The 7601-nt window shown below is 36.6% G+C and overlaps 1 protein-coding gene across 2 annotated transcripts in view; it reads left to right on the top strand.

Annotated features, from left to right (window-relative positions):
• The first annotated feature begins 6853 nt into the window (after window positions 1–6853).
• Window positions 6854–7601, top strand: part of LOC110446551 (2-oxoglutarate and iron-dependent oxygenase domain-containing protein 3-like) — a 14335-nt gene continuing 13587 nt past the window's right edge. For both annotated transcript variants that reach the window (XM_021491751.1, XM_021491752.1), the window contains exon 1: window positions 6854–6919. The gene's annotated coding sequence lies outside the window, so the exon portion shown is untranslated. The remainder of the gene's footprint in view (window positions 6920–7601) is intronic.

Here is a 7601-nt window from a genome sequence, read left to right as displayed (position 1 = left end):
ACTTCTTCTCAATAACCAAAAGGCCCAGGGTACTGATATTGGGCCTGTAGCATGCTGGGATGAAGGACTATCAAGTTTGTTCAACTGAATGACCTTGACCAACTTTCAAGGTCACAGGGGTCAAATGTCGTAAAATCTTCAAGCGACTTCTTTTCAATAAGCAAAAGGGCCAGGGTACTGAAATTGGGCCTGTAGCATGCTGGGATGAAGGATTACCATGTTAGTTCAAATGAATGACCTTGATCCACTTTCAACCTAATGTCCTTGTTCGACAATCTAGGTCAGAGGCGTCATATGTTTAAATCTTTTGATAGGTTCTTATGAAATCTTAAGATTACAAGTGTTAGATTAATAACAGGTGAGCGATACAGGCCCATTGGGCCTCTTGTTTTTTGTGATCTTGAATTTGCAGACAAGTTTACAGAACAGATTATGTGAAGATGTTATGATAGTGTGGTGAGAAGTAATTTTATAGTGTTTTATCCAGGATCGGAAATTATTAATTTTTATAGTGTACAAGTGTTTCATTGATTGAATATGGTGGTTTTCATTTTATCATTTATAATTTGTTGTACAGTTTTTAACAGTGTTAATGAATATTGATGTATAAATATATGAAGAATAGATGAAATATTGTGTACATTGTGAACAAGTAAAGTAATTGATATGTAAAACTGACTTCATTTATTTATAGTTCATCTGGTCAGAAGGGCTAAGGGAGCTTGTGGGATGGTGCAGCATCAGTTTGTACGTCTCGTGTCAACTATTAACCACTTGGCTCCCAGAGCCAGCCAAGTGAAACTATGCATTCTGGTCCAATGTCTGTCGTCCTTATACTTATAGTGAGCAATTGCAATCTGTTATGTCCATCATCTGTCTGTAAACCTTTTAGCTTGTCGATTCAAAGAAATGGGGGGGGGGGGGGGGGGGGGAGTCTATAGCAGCACTTAAGGCGTCAGCGTCTCACTTGGTTGAAGTTTTTGGGCAAGTGTTATGTTTTGGTGTTTAACTCAATTTTTGATTAAATTTACATTGTAATATGGTTACCGCCATTGCTTGGAGGATCATTAGCCACAAATTGGACCCTATATACTCATTATTGGTCCAAAACACAAGTCTTTTGGAATTGGTTAAAGTTTTAGGGTAAGTGCTAGTTCTTTTAAAACTACTTGGAAGATTTCAACCAAATATGGCAGGAAGCATCCTTAGGGGGAGGGGATTCAAGATTGTACAAATGAATTCCCTGACCCCAGGGGCCAAAAGGGGTAAATTTGACGTTTACCTTTAAACGATATCTCCTAGACTATTTTGGTCAAACTTTATATAAAGGTCAAGTATGGGTATACCTGACATCCTTGTGTTTCAGGATGGTAATAACATACAGAATATGAATTTTAAAATCAACTTATCAGCTTTAAGTGTAGTACCTTGTGTGTGTGCATGTTTCGGGGTATCGAGATCAAAGTGGTTGTAACTTTTTATAGAACACAGAAACTAATTTCACATGGCAGTGGCAGCATTTATGTCTTACAGAAATTTTCTAATTTCTAAATAATTCAATATTCTAGAGACGGGGGCCAGTCTAAAACAACTACAAAGTATCCCAGGAAGTTTAATGGATGAAGGCTGAAAACCTTTATGTCCAGCAATTCAAATTTGCAAAAGGAAAGAAGCTGTCTCTTCAAAGATTTGAAAAGCCGAAAGTCGTGATATAAGACCAGTAACTTAATGGTATGGAGAATAAGTTGTACATAGAAAATGACCTTTTAGCCAGCTAGTTTAAGCTTCGGGTTCAAATTAGGCTTCTCAAAAGGTACAAAGGACCTAAAGTAAATGACATACGGACACAATAAGTGCTACAAAAATTGGAAAATAGCTTGACTCAATTTGACAGATGTTGAATTCATTAAAAAGTTTTCATAAGAACTACTGTCTTGTAGTGTTACAAAGTTTGTAAAAGGACTTTCACTCATATTCAAAGTCACAGGGGTCAAATTTACTAAATAAGCCTAGTAACTATTTATGAACCAAATTTCCCTATTTTTAGCCCATTGGTGGGCTATTCAAATCTCCCTGCGTTCGTGGTCCGTTCGTCCTTAAACAATTCTTGTTGTCAGTATTTCTCAAGAAGTATCAGAGGGATCTTTCTCAAATTTAATATGTAGGTTCCCCTTGATCCCACGTTGTGCATGTTATATTTTGAGACTGATCATAAAAACAAAATGGATTAAAAGAACTAAACAGATCTTCTGATTTTGATAGTGCAAGTTTGTTATCAGTATTTCTCAAGAAGTATCAGAGGGATCTTTCTCAAATTTGATATGTAGGTTCCCCTTGATCCCACGTTGTGCCTGTTATATTTTGAGACTGATCATAAAAACAAAATGGATTAAAAGAAGAACTAAACAGATCTTCTGATTTTGATAGTGAAAGTTTGTTATCAGTATTTCTCAAACAGTACTAGTGGGGATTTTCTCAGATTTTATATTTAGGTTCCCCTTGGTCCTTAGCTGTGCAGGGCAATTTTGAGACTGACCGGATAAACAACATGGCCGACAGGCAGCCATCTTGGATTTTGATATTGAAAGTTTGTTATCGCTATTTCTGCAGAAGTACCAGAGGGATCTTTCTCAAATTTTATATGTAGGTTCCCCTTGGTCCTTAGCTGTGCAGGGCAATTTTGAGACTGACCGGATAAACAACATGGCCGACAGGCAGCCATCTTGGATTTTGATATTGAAAGTTTGTTATCGCTATTTCTCAAGAAGTACTTGAGGGATCTTTCTCAAATTTTATATGTAGGTTCCCCTTGGTCCTTAGCTGTGCAGGGCAACTTTTCAGACTGATCGTGATAGTGAAAGTTTGTTATCAGTATTTCTCAAGAAGTACTAGTGGGATTTTTCTCAAATTTTATATTTAGGTTCCCCTTGGTCCTTAGCTGTGCAGGGCAACTTTTGAGACTGATCGGATAAACAACATGGCCGAAAGGCAGCCATCTTGGATTTTGATATTGAAAGTTTGTTATCGCTATTTCTCAAGAAGTACTTGAGGGATCTTTCTCAAATTTTATATGTAGGTTCCTCTTGGTCCTTAGCTGTGCAGGGCAACTTTTGACGATATAGTTCTTCGTTCAGAGGTCATGTCCTCCACACATGTTTCCCATAAAAACGTGTTATCACATACACAGCAATCTAATTAAAATGATATCTTCACATCGCTCCCGTTTACTGATATGTCGCGTTGAAGATCTAACAACATGCCATAGAGGGTCACGTCAGAGGTCAACATGAATGTATTATCGTATTTATAACAAGCCAATCAAAACGCGACATAACTCTTTCTTTCAACCAATAAGAAAGCAGGACCTGTAGCATTTAATGCAGACACCTCGTAGCCCAAAATCCACTTTTTCGTCTGGTCCAGTGATAGTTTGAATATTGCGAAGCCTGTCATTGGTTAATTTTAGTTTCAGGTTGTTAAACTTTTAACGACAACATCACCAGAAGAGGAAGTCTCTCTTATTTCAAAGCAAAATCCACAAATTGTACAAATGTTGTCTTGTAGATAGACACGGCGTGGTGTCATGGGCGCCGCCATTTTCGATGCTCATTTGACACCTCTCGGTCTTTTATCATAGCAAGTGTGTTCCGAAATCATTACATCATCACTTACAGAAATGCGTAAGCTCTCATCTGATTGGTTAATGCAAAGGTCGCCTGAACATGACCCTCTACGGGATGTTGTTAGATCTTCAACGCGACATATCAGTAAACGGGAGCGATGTGAAGATATAATTTTAATTAGATTGCATACACAGTGGCTCTCCGGGTTCACTTTGTGGCACTCAGGCCTAAGTTATTGGCACTCAGGCCTGATCGTTTCTATTATTGGCACTAAGGCCCGATCGTGTGTGTAAAAAACTCAAAAGTTCACAAGTTCATGGAATGAAAATAGTTTTTCCCAAAATACGTCAGTATTTACTCGCTACGTTTCCTGTAGGTGTTCATATAAAAGTTCCACAAACGATATATAACTGTGGTTTTCCTCATATATTTTGCACGTACGTCCACTCGCTTCGAAAAATGACTATGTACTGACCACTCGCACGACTGTGTCATCTCACGTGGTCACTCAGTGACCAAATATGGAAGTGTGGAATCAAAGTCATATGGGTCAAAATTTCTCAAACACATACGACTTTTTCAGAACCAAAAGACCAAGTCGCATGGTATTTAGCCACATTGCTTTGATGTAGTGTTAGGAAGTGTATAGAAAGGCCGCATAATGCATGTGAGCGTCTTCAAGTCCCCTGACCATCTTGTTGTTTAACCTACTTCTCAGCAACGACTAGACAGAGTTTAACCAAATTTTAAGAAGGTATCCTCGGTGAAAGAGATTCATATTTGCGCCAACAAGGGAGCGGGTAATTTTGGGCATCTGAAAACGACGACAGTCCAATCGGTTTTGACATCAATAAAACGACAGCAATGGTTTTTAACATTAATAAAACGACGGCAGTCCAATGGTTTTTAACATTAATAAAACGACGGCAGTCCAATGGTTTTTGACATTAATAAAACGACGACAGTCCAATGGTTTTTGATATCAATAAAACGACGGCAGTCCAATGGTTTTAAACTTTCAACATTTTAAACTTCTTCTCAAATTCCACCAGTGAGTTATTGATCTGAAATGATCCTGAAATGGTCCTGACCAAGTATTGTTATTTTTCGGGTCGGTCCAAAATCCAAGATGGCCGCCATGACCGCCATCTTGAAAAACACATTTTAAAATTCTTCTCAAGTTCCACTGATGTCATTGAGCCAAAAATTGTTGGGGATGTTAAGAAATGAAGCCGACAAAGTGTTGTTATTTTTCAGCCACGTCAAAACTTCAACATGGCAGTAATGGCGGCCATATTGTAACATGATTGCGCAATCATGGTTTTCCTAAACAACACCTATTTTAAACTTCTTCTGTAGTTCCACCAGTGGAATTAAGCTGAAACTTGCCTGAGATGGTCCTGACCAGGTGTTGTTATTTTTCGGGTCGGTCTAAAATCAAAGATGGCCGCCATCTTGAAAAATACTTTTTAAACTTCTTCTCCAGTTCCACTGGCGCCCCAAGAAAGGTAACTAATTCGGTGGGTGGTGGTGCATGGCCGTTCTTAGTTGGTGGAGCGATTTGTCAAAGCCAAGTTGTCATTTATTAATGGAGCAATGTTGATCCAGTATTTAACCAAATTATATAAGATATCTTATATACTTTATGAGATATCTTATATACTTTATGAGATATCTTATATACTTTTCTTTATAAGATATCTCATATATTATATAAGATGTCTCATTTCTTATATAAGATATCTCATATATTATATAAGATATCGTATAAAAGATATAAGATATCTTATAAAAGATAAAAAAAAAATTTTTATAAGATATCTGATATCTTTTATGATTTATCTTATAAAGAAAAGTATATAAGATATCTCATTTATTATGTATGCTATCTTATAAAGTATATAAAATATCTCATAAAGTATATATGATATCTTACATAATTTGGTTAATTACTGGATCAAAATTGCTCCATGTATAAATGACAATTTGGCTTGCCATATCGGAATCTATCGTTAACCGAGGGGGTCCGAGAGGATTTCATCAAAAATGGCTGCCGATGACAATGGGACCAGTTATCAAATTGAGACTACTATAACTATGGCAAGCCAAGTAGTCATTTATTCATGGAGCAATTTTGATCCAATACTTAACCAAATTATCGTCAACGAAAACGGATGTGACCTTACAACGGGAGCAGTCATTTTCAAACATTTTTTCCTTGTCAGTCTCGCGAGAGTCTCGTTCTTTATAAGGTATTTCAATTAACTTTCTTTATAAGATATCTTATATATTATATAAGATATCTTTTATGTACTGGATCAACATTGCTCCATGAATAAAAGACAACTTGGCTTGCCAATTACCATCAAATTTCACCGTACATGTATTCCCCTAAAAACATTCTGAGAAGTCGAAAACATTCACAACCGGTCATCCGAGTTACACACATAGTCCGAAATAACATTTAAAAAGGAGATAAATATATATAGTTACACCTATTTCGGAATACACAAGTGACTTAATTAGCAAAAAAGATGCGCTTTGGTTCACAACATAGGTCTCCTGCATTAAACCCAAGTGCTTAAAGTTTGAGGTTTATTCCAAAAAAAGGTTCGATCTCTGTGACCATGAATGAATGTTAATGCCTGTGTTATCTATTTGAGCAACTTGAAAGGCCCTTTCTCTCCGTTATCTCCTGATTAAATATTATCACCATTCTGGACCTTGAGAAGAATTCATTTGAAGATTTTAATATATTTGACAACTGATTTTGAATGCGATTTATTCGAAGACTCCCGATAGCACTCAATCCCAGTTATCTTCTGGATAAATAAATATTATGACGTTAAGTCTTCTGAAACTAAAGATGTCAAAAATTACATTTACCAGATACACGTCTTTATTCAGCGTAGAACATGGTTAACAGGAACATAAGCTCGTATAGGAGCCTACTATTGTATTTGGACAAACAAAGTAAAAAATGAAGTAACGGATAACATTGCAAGGAGCACTAGGAAAATGAATTCTAAGCTACAATCATAAAAAAAAACAAGTTCATAACGGTCGACAAACAAATAAGATAACAAAAGCATGATCTGGCGGTGCATGTTACCTCATATAGGGAAAGATTTCGAAGACTGAAATGTGGTTCTTATGTATTAAAATAATAATTAAAAAAAGACCGATGATGTGTTGACACCAAACTAAAGCTGCAGTTGCTTCCCTTGTATCACTCTCTACGTTTAAACATAAACAATTCCACGTGGATTCTAGGATTCTAAGTTATGTAGTAGCAGGTAAGATTCGTCATGACTTCTTCTATTTCGTTATTTCCTATTATGGTCTAAATTACTATGGATGATAACAGAAAAACATCAGCGTAAGTGATTGAACAACAAGAATGAAATCACAGGGACACGAGTCCTGAAATAAAACAGTAGGACTAAGAACACAGGGACCTGGCAACAGAATTTAAACTGATGTTTAGAATGAAATGTGGTTATTTCCGTTATATGAGGCACAGGGTCACGTTACAATCACACATATGCTATACTGATATGGGTGACAACACACAGTGTATGTTTATGTGTGTTGTGACCCATATCAATATAGCATATATGTGTGATTGTAACGTATAGGCATATGGCACGCGGTCGTTTTTATATTCTGTATTCTTTATTATAATTTTATTATATGATGGGTTCTTTTTCATTATAGATTGTATTCGTTCTATCAATTGCAGTTATCACATGTACCAGCCTCCTCTGACAGTATAACCCATACTCTATATAGTATATCTCATACTAGCTGTGAGAGACATACCGGCTTCGAACCAAGATGATTGTGGCCATGTGAACCAAACTGAATGCTTTAAAATCATACTAAGTCTATTTACGATATCTAACTGGGTCATGCTACTATAGGTAATGACATTGACTCACCAACCTTACTTTTCAAAGATGAATATAGCCCCCCCCC

Source organism: Mizuhopecten yessoensis, unplaced genomic scaffold, assembly GCF_002113885.1.
Source record: "Mizuhopecten yessoensis strain PY_sf001 unplaced genomic scaffold, ASM211388v2 scaffold2781, whole genome shotgun sequence".
Lineage (NCBI taxonomy): Eukaryota > Metazoa > Mollusca > Bivalvia > Pectinida > Pectinidae > Mizuhopecten > Mizuhopecten yessoensis.
Note: the sequence above shows the minus strand (reverse complement) of the source record. Positions and strands in the feature narration are given on the sequence as shown.